The sequence below is a fragment of the Numida meleagris genome, chromosome 1 (genome assembly GCF_002078875.1).
Source record: "Numida meleagris isolate 19003 breed g44 Domestic line chromosome 1, NumMel1.0, whole genome shotgun sequence".
Taxonomy (NCBI): Eukaryota; Metazoa; Chordata; class Aves; order Galliformes; family Numididae; genus Numida; species Numida meleagris.
In genome coordinates this window covers 13,548,896-13,562,276 of record NC_034409.1, presented here as the reverse complement: position 1 = coordinate 13,562,276, position 13,381 = coordinate 13,548,896, and the positions used below count along the sequence as shown (strand labels likewise).

The window sequence follows — 13,381 nt, the reverse complement described above, 5'->3', positions numbered from 1 at the left end:
GCCAGCAGGGACAGGGAGATGATTCTCCCCCTCTAATCTGCCCTTGTGAGGCCCCATCTGGAGTACTGCGTCCAGGTCTGGGGCCCCCAATACAGGAAAGATATGGAGCTGTTGGACCAGGTCTAGAGGAGGGCCACAAAGATGATCAGAGGCTGAGGGAGTTGGGCTTGCTCAGCCTGAAGAAGAGAAGGCTGTAAAGAGACCTCGTTGCAGCCTCTCAGTATTTAAAAGAGGACTATAAACACGAGGAAAATCAACTTTTTACTCAGGTAGATGGTGACAGGACAAGGGGGAATGGTTTTAAGATCTTCACAGAAAGAGCGGTGAGGTGCTGGAACAGGCTGCCCAGGGAGGCTGTGGATGCTCCGTCCCTGGAGGTGTTCAAGGCCAGGTTGGATGGGGCCCTGGGTAGCCTGGTCCAGACCTGGAGGTTGGTGGCCCTGCCTGTGGCAAAGGGGTTGGAACTTGATGATCCCTGGGGTCCCTTCCAACCCAAGCCCCTCAATGATTCTTTCTATCATTCTATGATACTTTAGTAGCCCACCTCTGCATGACACTGCACCTTATTTGAGAAGGGAAATGTAACTAAGAAGCCTGCTAGCACCTACACCGTATGGACAAACACACTAAAGCTCTCATTCAGGTGCAGAGATGTAAAACTTTTATAAGAAGTTAAAGGTAAGTGATGATGGTAGCACCAAGCGTATCAAGCCAATCTCACATACTTACCACAAATTGGTAACTACAATAAACGAAACAGGGAGGAGGGAGCGACAGGGAAGAAACCTGCTTTTAACATTCTATTTGTTATATCAGAGTTTGGTTTGGTTTTTAGTTGTTTTTGTTTGTTTTAAATACAATGTCATTGTTGCTTGTGTTTCCTCCCCCATAAATAGGTTTCCATATCCTATCACAGTGTGGTAGATAACAAGGAAAAACACTTCTAAATTAGGAAAAAAGCAATATAAACTTTTCTAATAGAACTGAAAGAAAGTTGCAATACAACATTTATTTTTGAATTAACAAAGGGACATCAATGAAATTATAAATTAAAGGTGTAATTAGACTATTTTTCAGCTTAAGATCAAGGAATTTTCCACATAAAGACTGTGCTAATCTTAACAAGTTGATTGCTACACCAATTCAGGTTTCCTACATCAGTCAGCATTACCTGAGTACGTGGTCTCTTTTTTCCTGTTTCTGTTGGACTGTTTGTATGACTCCAATGGATGCATGAAGAACTTTGATAAATTTTTCTACCAATTGTCCCTACCGGTCAACATCTGCCAAATGACAATTACGAAGTGGAAAAAAAGAAAGCAGTCACACATTTGAGGTACAGAAGGGGGATCGATTGTTTGTGAGGGTGGATAGCAATAGGACAAGGGGGAATGGTTTTAAGCTGAGACAGGGGAGATTTAGGTTAGATATTAGGAGGAAGTTTTTCACTCAGAGGGTGGTGACGCACTGGAACAGGTTGCCCAGGGAGGTTGTGGATGCCCCGTCCCTGGAGGCATTCAAGGCCAGGCTGGATGTGGCTCTGGGCAGCCTGGTCTAGTGGTTGGCGACCCTGCACTTGGCAGGGGGGTTGAGACTCGATGATCTTTGAGGTCCTTTTCAACCCAAGCCATTCTATGATTCTATGATACCTCAAGACTTTGGGATTTCATCATAGAATACTTCAGGGTCTCTGTAATTATCAAGGTGTCTGTAAATGCAGGACAGAATTTTAAGGATGAAAAATCTAATCAGAATTCTGGCTATTTCAAGAGAGGAAACAGCACTTATTTGAAACAAATAATTCAGATTTTACACTGATGGATGGAAATTTACCTCAAAGTCTTGATCGAATGCCACTGCAAAGACTAACACAGATTACCATCTCTATGTTTTGCCCGTTCTGCATCTTCACAAGGTCTGTATATAATATACACATAACTGGGGGGAAAAAATAAATCATAACTTTCTAACCTAAACCCATTGCCCCACTCCCTTTAACTACAGGGAAAACATTAAGAACAATTTCCTGGAGCAGGGTTCAGGTATCAGAATATATGCAGTGCATATATTAAGACTCTTCTTTGAGTGGCATGTACAAATCTAAGGGAATTAAACTGAAGCTTACGGAAACAAATGACATTGCTGAGACAAAGTTATTTATCTGCACAGTCAATTTTCCACCCCTTACGGGCCAAGAAAGAACAGAAGAGTAGAGCAGAGTTATCATATTTACAGATAAAATTCAAACACAAAATACACAAACTAGTTGCGTGATAGTCTTGAGTCAAGCCGGATCTTTCAGTTCAACTACCACACGATGCTGATCTGGTCGTATCTTCAAGTCAGTTTGAATGTAAAAGTAAAATAACTATACTCATACAGCATTAAACCTAAGAACTCCAGCTTCTGCTCCCAAGAGAAAATTAATCCTACTATCTATTCATCTTGGCTCCACACAATCATACAGGATCACTGTGAAACTAACTACAGGTTTTCACAGCAATGGGGTTCTTGTAAGCAAGACACTGAGACCGACAAGACAGTATTACTTTCATACGTCTCCTGACTTGTGCTGACATCAGCGTTATTTGTTTACAGAAGACATCTCAGGTTAACAGAGAGATGATCAAGAAATATTATTGTTTGATTTTCTTACCGCATCAGGAAAAATAATCTCTATGGTATGCTGGTGCCTGCCTTCCCCTCAAAAATATTTTCTTTATAAGGGGAGGTAGATAAAAACATTTTTGAAATGTTGGTACTCAACATAACACTCAGAAACTCAGTTATGTATCTTAAAATTGAGCCTATTAAATGTACTGCAAAAAGGCAAATAAAAAGCACCAGAATTCAGAGGATAAACATTCTAAAAAGTCTTCTATACATAAGTTATTATGAGTTTATTGAGTATGCAATTTGAACATTTTCCTCCCCCCTCAAGCCCAATTACATCATATGCTCATACATGTTTTGCAATCATTAGCAAAAGCAATTCTTGTCATGCCTGCCTTCAGATTTACAGGCCAACAATTTTAACCTGCAGTCATAGGAACCACCCTTCTCACAAAGAAATCCATAAGAACGTACCTAGAAAAAGTCAATATACTACATATCTATGCTTTAACATAACCTATACAGGAGGAAATTCTAAGTAACAATGCACCTATCATTAAAGTGCGTCGCAGTCCACAAATTCAGTTCTGTCCTGAACTGCCACACAGCCAACAGCTCAAAAACTTGAGCATCCCTACCCTGCTTCCCTGTTTGCAATCTATTTTTTTTTTTTAATTCATTTTCTAATCAAGAGTGTGGGGTGTGTTACATGTATGTGTTACATACATTTTGAAAAAACAAAACAGGAAGAAAATCTTATTAAAACAATTCCACCTTTTACTAAATTTTAACTTCCTACCACTGCTCTGAGCGCTCTGACATTTTAATGGAATATGCTAGGTAAGATTCAAATATATAATGAAAGTTACCTATAACATGTGTACGTATATATATACAGTCACCTACACATACATGGAGTAATCTGGAAAAACACACGTAGCATATTTATATACACAGAGTAAATATAAGATCTCAAAGTAATTGGAATATTTATTTATTGCTGACTGCTTCCAAGGAGATAACACATCTTTATCCAGACCTAGAAGCAGAATACATGAATAAATGACTAATCTTGCCCACACGGAAGTTCCTTCTCCGTTTCCCTCCAACAAGCTTCACTGTAGTATAGCTTTTGCTATGGGATTAGGAGGGGTATCCAACTCCCAGGCATTCCATCACTGAAGTTGCAGTCAGAAGTAGTCACGCTCAGAAACAACCATGACTCCAAAATCAGACGACTGCTGACTGCTGCTCTCTATGGTAACCTAACAGAAATGTTAGCAGTCTATTTCAAATTTAGAATGAGACAAGAGGGTACAAGGTAAAAAAAAAAAAAACAAAAAAAAAAAACACACCAAAAAACAGTAGGACACAGTAGGCACACTCAGATACAGTATAAACAATAGGGTACCATTAATGACCAACTCCTGTATATCACACAGAAGAAACAATTTGTTCTAGAAGAATCTGATTTCCAATGCACGTGTTGTTTGTATCAAAACATTCTCACAAGACCTCATGTTCTCTTTATCTCACAGATATGTCCTCTTCCTTATCTTCCTCATCATAACGTGAGCTAGTCCTGGCCTTCCCACAAGCCTCTCAATTCCCTCCTGTGCCAGCCACACTGACCTACACATTGTCAGTGGTCAGGTCCACCTCAGCTTCTTCTCACGTGTTGTTACATGGCAAAAAAACAGAACACCCAAAAAAGTACCTCTGTGGTTGGTTTGGAGTTACACATATGACAGTTGCCAGCACACGCAACAAATAATGGCTAATTATGCTGCTTTTCCTTCACTGTCCCAGGACAATGCTCACAGCTGTCCCTTCCCATTCCCTTTACTATCTTCATTGAGCTTCAATGGTGATAAGTTACTAAGTGTACCAAATTTTATTTTAAAGCTATTTGTTGCGCTGACACAGACCTAGTCATCATTAAACCAACTTATTAAACAATCAAGGCCATTACAGCCAAACTACTACAGGGTAAGGCTGCTCTTCACCCACTTTGCTTTAAATCCAGCCCCCAATACAGTCAGAACAAGCAAAGCCTATTTATGAATACCCTGATATAATGAATACAAAACTTCACAGTCAAATAAGACCTTAGTCCTGTTTAGAATGGCAAGCCAACTTCATAAACTGATCTTGATTTGGGGATATACAACAAAGCAAACTGCCTCCTCCACTGGATTCAAGATTCATATAACAAAAACTTGAGTCTCCATCACTGAAGCATCAATTGTCCAGTATGCACATAATTACTTGCATTACATCACCTCCAGTCAGTGGAAAAAAGGCTGTACTTTACGAACTCAGTATGAGCCCAAAAGCAGTCTATCAGCCAAAGTTTCTGCCATATGACAAACCAGTTTCCAAGGGTTCTAGTCTCTCCCCCTTTACCATCCCATCCAAGAGCACTGCTCTTGTATATTCTTAAAGAAGTGATGATAGTTATGCCAGTCCATTAAAACATTATGTAAGACTTCCCCTTACCTCTTCTCTCTCTTCACTCCTTCTTTTTCTTCTCTCAGTGGAAGTTAAACAAAATATGGGACTAGGAAGAGAAAAAGAATGAGTGGTAGAGGGGAAACAAAGGCAAATGCAGTTACAGAAAGACTAAGAACTAATTTACTGAAAAGAAATCTACCAACGCAACTGCTAGCAGAGGCATACAGAAAATAGCATGCTTGTAGATTTGTTTTTACATTTACAGAAAACCAATCCCCCAAATTAAAAATTAGCTGCCAATCACTTAGTCTGCCTACTTACATTTACTAAAAACTTGCCGTACTTCTTAAAGTAAACCAGGCACAAAAAGGCCTACCCACCTGAGCATTAACAATTATTTGGAGAATCAAGACATTAAAATACGCAAGAAAAACTGTAGTGTATGAAGGAGCTTAAAAGAAAAGACTACTTTTTGATAACAATATTGCTTACTGCTTGTAGAACTATACACTAGAGTCTCAGGTATGTAACACTCATATGCTGCACTGTATCACCACAAGATATAAAACTCAAGTATTAAGAAAACTAATAAATCATTTTCCCTGATAAAATATCTTGGTTTTAAGTCATTACTTGCATCAGCTGTCTCCCTGCAAGCGTTTTTCTCCGTCTAATGTGAAGTGGAAAATAATTGTTGGTTAAACATGCTGGCATTTTTTAAAAGTTACACGATGATTCCTTACGAAAAAAAAACATTTAAATCTGTTCCCAGAAGTTATTCTTAACCATTTCCAAGTATAAAGTGTTTCTGCAAGTATGTGCAGTCAATTTTCCACATGCATACTCTGTAGGCAGTGTAAGTGTAAGAGCTAACTAAATGTAACCATACAGATACCGGTGATTCAGCCACTGGAAGGACTGAACTCTAAGGGCCATACTTCTCTCAAGAAGGAAGTCAGGCTTCTGGAGGGAGAGGGGATGAGAGGCTACAAACACGTACATGCAATAGTTAGTGGCTTCAACAATCTCAGCATTCTGCTGACTTCACAACATCAAGTAAAATAATTCATTTACGTTTCTGTGCTGCATAATAAGATTTGGAGGCCTACTGTAATTATTAGATATCTACTATACAATAAGTAAATTGTTAACAGTTTTTCGAAGTCTGACATTTCAGCCAAACTAATTGTATTTTGTTTTCACTGAGGTAGATTTAAAAAAAAAACAACAAAAAAACAGTTATCTGGCTTATCAATGACATTTGACTTGCATGAATAGCACAACAGCGCTTCCACTTTTAATTCTGCAAATAGTTTGTAGACATTCAACTGACTGCTGCGCTTGTGCCTAGGAGCCTAAGCACAGGCCAGTCAAAGTAGCACTCTTCCAAACAAACCTTAATTCTTTCCAGCAGATAGAAAATTCTTTTTACACAATTTTAACCACAAGTCAACCTGGACTGTATTTCTTGGCAACAACGTGGCAATATTTTGATGTTCTTTACTAAGGTTTTGGGAGGGAGATGGCAAGGGAACAGACCAGGGGTGGGAAGAGATGACTACGTCATATTCAAGGACAGCCACAAAAAACACCTAAGTTTAACACCAAAAATGAATAAAAACACTTCATTTTCAATTGCAATTACCTTGCAAAAGTATACTGACTGATTTGTGTTAGGAAATTTAGAGATTCCGCATTTGTATCCTCATAGATTTGTGTTTTCAAATAAGAGCTCAGTGTGTATTTTAATTGTAGCAACAAAGATAAGAAATAGACAATCTTGTAATAAACACAGCAAAGAGATTCTGCCCAGCAATGGAAACACAAAATACAGCTTTCATCTCTGAATACTAGTGCCACACAGAGAAAAAAAAGAAGATGCAGAGTTTCTTTTACTGCTTCCAGGGAAGAGGATGTAAGTGATTGGAAAGAAGGAGAGAACAGAGAGCAAATGTCTAAATGTTATGCACGTTTTTTTCTTTATCTTTAATCAGTGACAGTAACACAATTTTTTGGTAACGAATATTAAAGATTCCCATCAAGCCTTCCTACTCCATTAAAAAACCAACCAACAACAACAAAAAAAACAACCAAAAAAAAAAAAAAAACACCCAGCAATCAACTTACTACTTTGGTGAGACATCTGAAGGAGTAACTTTATCCTCATAGACAATAAGATAGCTATTTTAATTTTTAAATCAATTATGTATAAAGTTACAACTGTGAAGGAATTACTACTACAGCAACACCTTCAGAAACCAAATGAGGTGTCATCTCACCATACCTTCCCCAAAAAAACTTTAAATAAACTGTTATAAGTCTCAAGCCTTCACCTTCAGTTTAAGTAGTAAAACTAAAAACATAATTCATTCAAAAAAGTTTCTTTAAACCAACAGTTAAGACAGGATTAACTGTCTAGACTTGGAATATCAGCTGTCTTGTGATACTGAAACACAGTCCCATTATAACCATACTAATTAGGAGTTCGCTCCTTTGTCTACTCAAGGCAAAATGAGACCATCACCCCCGTGAAAGGAAAAAAAAACCCAACAAACTATCTGTAGACGTAGTCCAATTAGGACAGTTAAGAAGTAATGAACACTGAATCAATTTAAATATTCAGAACTCCTCCAGTTAAAAGATCCAAACCCACCGTCCCATATACTTCTTTAAGTCTCTCCCTGGAAATAGAGGATGGCAATTTAACCATTTTCCGTATCATCTACTCATGAAAAATCAACAACAGACAAGACATTATAGGTCCCTCTTTTAAAGCTGCAATCTAAACTACAATAACGTCATTAAAATCTACTCATGTAATACTTTCTTTGAACCTGACAGTATTTCTTTTCTAGATAGAGATATAAAAGTGAATGATTACCTAGATTATGATGGCAGAAAACAACACTCAGAATGCGACTACAGATGAGAATAAACTTCTTAAAAATCTTATTTAAACCTGAACTGTTACATTTTAATAAGTACATCTTTCAAAAACTGTTAAACCTAAAACTAGAATCTATTATTTTGGCATTCAATCCTAGGCCTGACTTGCCAAACTGCTGGCCCCTTGCAAGCCTCATGGAAGTTTTACAACGCTGCATCTTAATCTAAGCTGTGTATAAACTATCACATGAAAGGAAAGATAGCACTCCTTCAATAAAATATGCAAAACTAAAACATTTCACTTGCACAGGATGCAATCTGCATGCTACTGCAATTATTTTTCATGTGTGCTTTAGAAGCAAACAACTTCTGTGGACACCAGTTTACCACAGGTCTTACAAATGTTTTAATTTATAAAAAAATTAACAAATAAAAAAATATTAAGTCAGAGATGTTAAAAAATACACTTTGTACAACAAAACTCTCTTCAAAGGCTTACAGGCAGCCTCAATTATTAAAATCTTCTAACAACCTGCAGAGCTTAAAATCCTGCCAGTTTCATTAACACATTAATATATTAAGATTTGTAAAAGGAAATAAAAATAATCTCAGTATCTGCTAGCAAATATATGAAACCCTGACAAGGTTTCTTTTAAATAAGCTCTTTGTTATGCCTTAAAGGTAACAACCGTTCTGTCTTTGAACTTGATTATAGCAGGGTTTTTTTTGTAGGTCACAAGCAGAATTTTGGATCCTGAAAGAGATTAGGTCAACTTTTAAGGGTAAAGTTCTTTTTAGTAAGCAGATGACTGTATGAAACATTCACCGTGCACCCTTAAAAAGCCCTAATTTATAGTTAACATTGTAAATAATCCAGAACTTGAAAGAATAAGGAACAAAAAGTGTCTTTCTTTCCTTCTTAATCCACATTCTAGATGCACAGAAGCAAGAAAGACATCTCAGTTTAAAAAAAAAAAAAAAAGCTGTATTTCATTCTTAGCAATAAATCAAAACTACTGTTTGTACAGTGGAAACACTCGAACACAGTACCTGCTCCAGAAACACTGACCAACAAAATTTGCTTTTGAGAGGAATTCACAAGTGATCGTTTGTATGAAAGTCACAAGACCAGTAGCATAGCTGGACTTGCTTAGGATCACTCTGGAAGACTGAATTGGCTTTTATTTTATATCTACATCACTCTACTCAATTTTGTTAGATTTTTATATGAAAACGGCAGAATACTTTCATTACACCTTCATTTGTATCAATCTGTTTGGAGCGATGGCACGATTCAATGGTTACACACGTCGCTCCTCAAGTAAATCCCACAAGCAGTCTTACTAAAATGAAGATCACTCTTAAATCAAACCGGGATCAGCCTTCCAACTGTACAGCCCTCATCCAGCGTGACGCCCAGTACTGTACTTCTCTCCAGCAGAATTATTAACCCAGTTGTGTGCACTGAAACCCAACCAGAGATCTGAGGTAATGGAACTCCAAATAGTAATCTGAGTTTTGGTACTAAAAGAAACTTCCCCTACGCGCAGCTTCAAAAGGCAGTATTTTTTCCTCTTTTAAGCTTCTGAGATGGCAAAAAAGCTCACCCCAAATGCATACAACTATGACAGTTGAGCAGATTTTTCCTGCAGATAGGAAAAACCCAAAGACAGTTGTAAAACCACTTGTGTGACCTCTGTATTATTTTAACACATTAAAATTGCAATTGTAACAGAACATCAGCAAATCAGCAAACTCTTCAAAAATTCAGGCTGTAAACCTTCACTCTTTCAAGAACTTTTGTTAGTTGGTGGTGGGGAAATATTTTTAATGAATATACACTTGAACAAATCAACATCATTGAAGTTCAAAAATAAAGCTGGAATTTCCTTTCTAAAGTCTCCTTAAACAGGTCTGTTTTCAGGTCACAGATCTGTTTTACAAATGGAGAAACTGAGTCACAAAGACAAAGTGACTCGCTACAACATATACAGGAAAATTGGAAGATCTCAACATTCCCAAAAAGGCCTTAATGCATAAAAACCGCAATCCACAGAAGTTGTGTTTAGGTACTCCGATTTCTGAATTTCATTCCCCCCCCCCCCCCCCAGTACTTTCTGTAAACTGTACAGAATTGTTTCTTTTAACGTTAATCTGGAATTGGCCAGCTGCCCGAGAACATGACTGAGGCCATGAAGTAGCGCGGCGTAGCCCTCCAAGTTGTAATGTTCAAAAAAAGTAATCAAGAGAACACCTCGAAAGAGGAAATAAAAAAGCAAGTGTTTTTTAAAGAGGCTCATACCTACAACTCTTCTGAACCATATCCACGTCCTCTTTAATAAGTGGAGGGTAAGATGTGATTTAATATAAATAAATAGAATTTGTATAATATGAGGAAGGTATCATTGGGAGCACGCATTGCTGGCCCATTAACGCCTCACTTGGTGGTTGAAATCACACAGCCTTTGGCCTCAAAACACACGAAAGGCAAGCGTTAACAACACCAAAAGTCTTCCCATCTTAACATTCAACTTCAGGTGTATCTTAAACCACACATCTGTGCTGTGATATATATGAGTAGTATCTAAATTAAAATCTTCAGGGATTGAAGACAATTTTGCCATTTCAGTACCTCACTTTTGATTGTTTCAATCCAGAAGCTTCTAAAGCTATACTGGAATACAAACTCATATCTCATCAAACTGAAGACTATGTTAAAGACAAGCATACAAGAACAAAAGTGACAAACACGAATTTCTTTTTGTTGCTGCTTGTTGAACACACAGTCTGTAGTCTTTATAGTTTGTATCATAGCACACTACACCAACCACCAAATCCTTGTGACTTCCCTTCCCCCCTCCCAAACATATTTATAGTGGTGATACTAAAAGGTTCATATTTCATTTTGGAAAAAAATTAGACGTTAGGAATTGCACTTTCACTCAGTATTTGTATGCGTATTATCATACATACATTTTATATAGGAATATACAAAACAAATTAAAGAAAAAGCCTAACACTAAGATTGCATGGTTTCAGAAGAAATTCCACGTCTTAATAGAGTAACAGGTTATAATCGTGCATGCATTATTTCCCCAAGTATTAAGTTTTTTCAGCACTCCCAAACCATGAAGGCAGGGGATTACCACCGCAACGTCCAGCAAAGGTATCTCCTGAAAGGTGAACACGACGTTCACAAATGTAATTCCACACAGAATTTGCCTGACTGAATTAGTGATGCAGATCTCCTTAGGTTGAAAAATATTATTGCTTTTAGGTTGTTAGGAGGAGGATGGACAGATACACGGTACCTATTACAAAGGTAGGAGCTTTTCCAAATTACTACACCGGCAGACGTACCACCTTTCAGCAACCCATACACACCTCCCAGAGAAGCGCTCATGCCTCTTTCCACCCCCCACTTCCCCGACAAGAGTGGTCTCGTTCACTTGCCTTTCACACACATAACCAATAAAATTAATCAGCCAGAACACAGCATTTTTAAATTGCAGTAAAGTCAAGAGATGTTTTGTGTGTTATTTGAAGGGAATGGTCTTTTCATTTTAACAAAATACGGCTGTAATACGCTGCAGACAAACGCGCTGCATGGGGTGTGGAGGACCCAAGCTGATTAGATTACCACAACATCAGCCTGAGGCCGCCATTTTTAGAATCTCTAAAGGACAAAAGAGGGAAATTAAAAAATTTACTTCACATTTTTTGAAAAGTAACTTTAAAAGTAGGGTCATTATAATCAATTAATTATGCATTATAACTACGGCCATGGATAAATCTCTTTCCTCTGACCTAAGCCCTCAATAACTGAAACGTCTCATTATTATTCCTTCAATATACTGTAAATAAACAGAGTAAAACATTCCTGAGCCTAGCTGCAGCACTGAGCCCCTGCCCTCAGCGACATGGTGTGCACCATGTTAGGGACCTCCGGCTCCTGGCCACCGTGCGTCCCTAATGGCTGAGTATGGGGGGAATACAGGACCTTTATAATCAGACTATATTATGTTTCTCTACCCTATTTAGAACTGTACAGTGAACCGTTTGTTTCTCCTCCCCTACATATGCAGCAATAGGGGCTGCTCCGCCAGTATTTATTTCCTTATGACTAAAATACGCCAGCAAAGGAAGGCAAACGCTGGCTACAGGCACTGAAGCAAGAAAGGGATGCGCCAATATCACTACTCACAACCCCGAGAAAGGGGGTGGGGAGAGCGATCCCCTTTTAAATTGGCACAGAAACTCCTGAGGACAGCTTCCCTGCACCAGGTTACCCAGGAGCAGAGATAGGAGCGGGGGGCAGAGGGGAGGCGGGGGTGTGGAAGGCAGGGAGATTAGGCCTACAACGACCATTTTAGTGTCACAAAGCACAAACGTACAGGATGGAGGAAGAGGAGAGGTCTCCCTGAGCTTCATACAACTCGATACGCAGTCCCAATAACACACAAACCCCTTCTTAAAATCCACCCGCCTGAGGAAGGTCTGTTCTCACATAATAGCTTCCCCTGGCTCTTTTTCCAGGCATAATGCATAAACCTGGCAGAACTGCCAAAAAATTCCCCTCAGCTCCTCCAGCTACAGTAACCCGCCATATTCACAAGCTATAGCGACAGTCTGCCATTTTTTAGCCAAACCCCACAAAAGGAAAAACGAACGCAAGGCAACTTCAGCAGAATCTAAACCCATTCCAGGGGCAGGCAGCCCCAGTCAGTGGGGCAGAGAACCGTCCCTACAGCATTTACCTCCTGTTCCCAGCCCCCTCCCCCAGCACCCGGCAGAACGCGGTGGCAACGACCACGGACTCACCTGGAATGGTGACAGGCCCACAGCAGCACCCCTCAGCCGGGCCCCCTCCTATCCCAGCCCTCTGCAGCTGCCCCACTGCGGACAGCCCTGCCCTGGGCAGAACCGACCCTCAGCACTCTGCTAAAAGAAAGAAAAGAACGGGGAGATCCCTCCTCCCCCAGCACCAGCTGAGTGCACAGCGCCCGGCGGGGTCCGGATGAGAAGCGCCTCTGCCTCGGGACCTGTGTACAAACCCCGCTGCCGCCCCTGCTCCCGTGTCTCCCTCCTTTCAGCCTCCTACGCTCCCTTCTATGTCACTGCCTCTCTCTGGGAAAATGGCGTCCGCTCTCCCCTCCCTCCCCCTGCACGGGGCTCACCCGCCCCGCCTGGCAGGGGCAGGGTTACCAAGGCGAAGCCAAACAGCCGCCATTTTGCTTGTGGGCTGGAGCGCGGGCTGTGCCCGCTGAGCGCTTAGTGTCCATTTTACAAAAGCTCTTTGCGCCTTAACAGCGAACGGCGGGGGCCTGGGCGCGGCTGGGTGCTGACGGGGGGCGCGTGGGGCTGGGGAGGGACGGCGAGAGGGTTTCGGCGCGCGGCCCCGAACGCCGGCGGGAGGACTGACTCAGAG

The 13,381-nt window shown here is 40.1% G+C and overlaps 1 protein-coding gene across 2 annotated transcripts in view; it reads right to left on the bottom strand.

Annotated features, from left to right (window-relative positions):
• KMT2E (lysine methyltransferase 2E) overlaps window positions 1-13,139 on the bottom strand; it is a 56,516-nt gene extending 43,377 nt beyond the window's left edge. The window contains exons 1-2 of one of the 2 annotated variants that reach the window (XM_021384556.1): window positions 12,775-13,139; window positions 5,113-5,173 (exon numbers count right to left, since the gene is read on the bottom strand). The gene's annotated coding sequence lies outside the window, so the exon portion shown is untranslated. The remainder of the gene's footprint in view (window positions 1-5,112; window positions 5,174-12,774) is intronic. The other variant, XM_021384558.1, reaches the window with a different exon arrangement.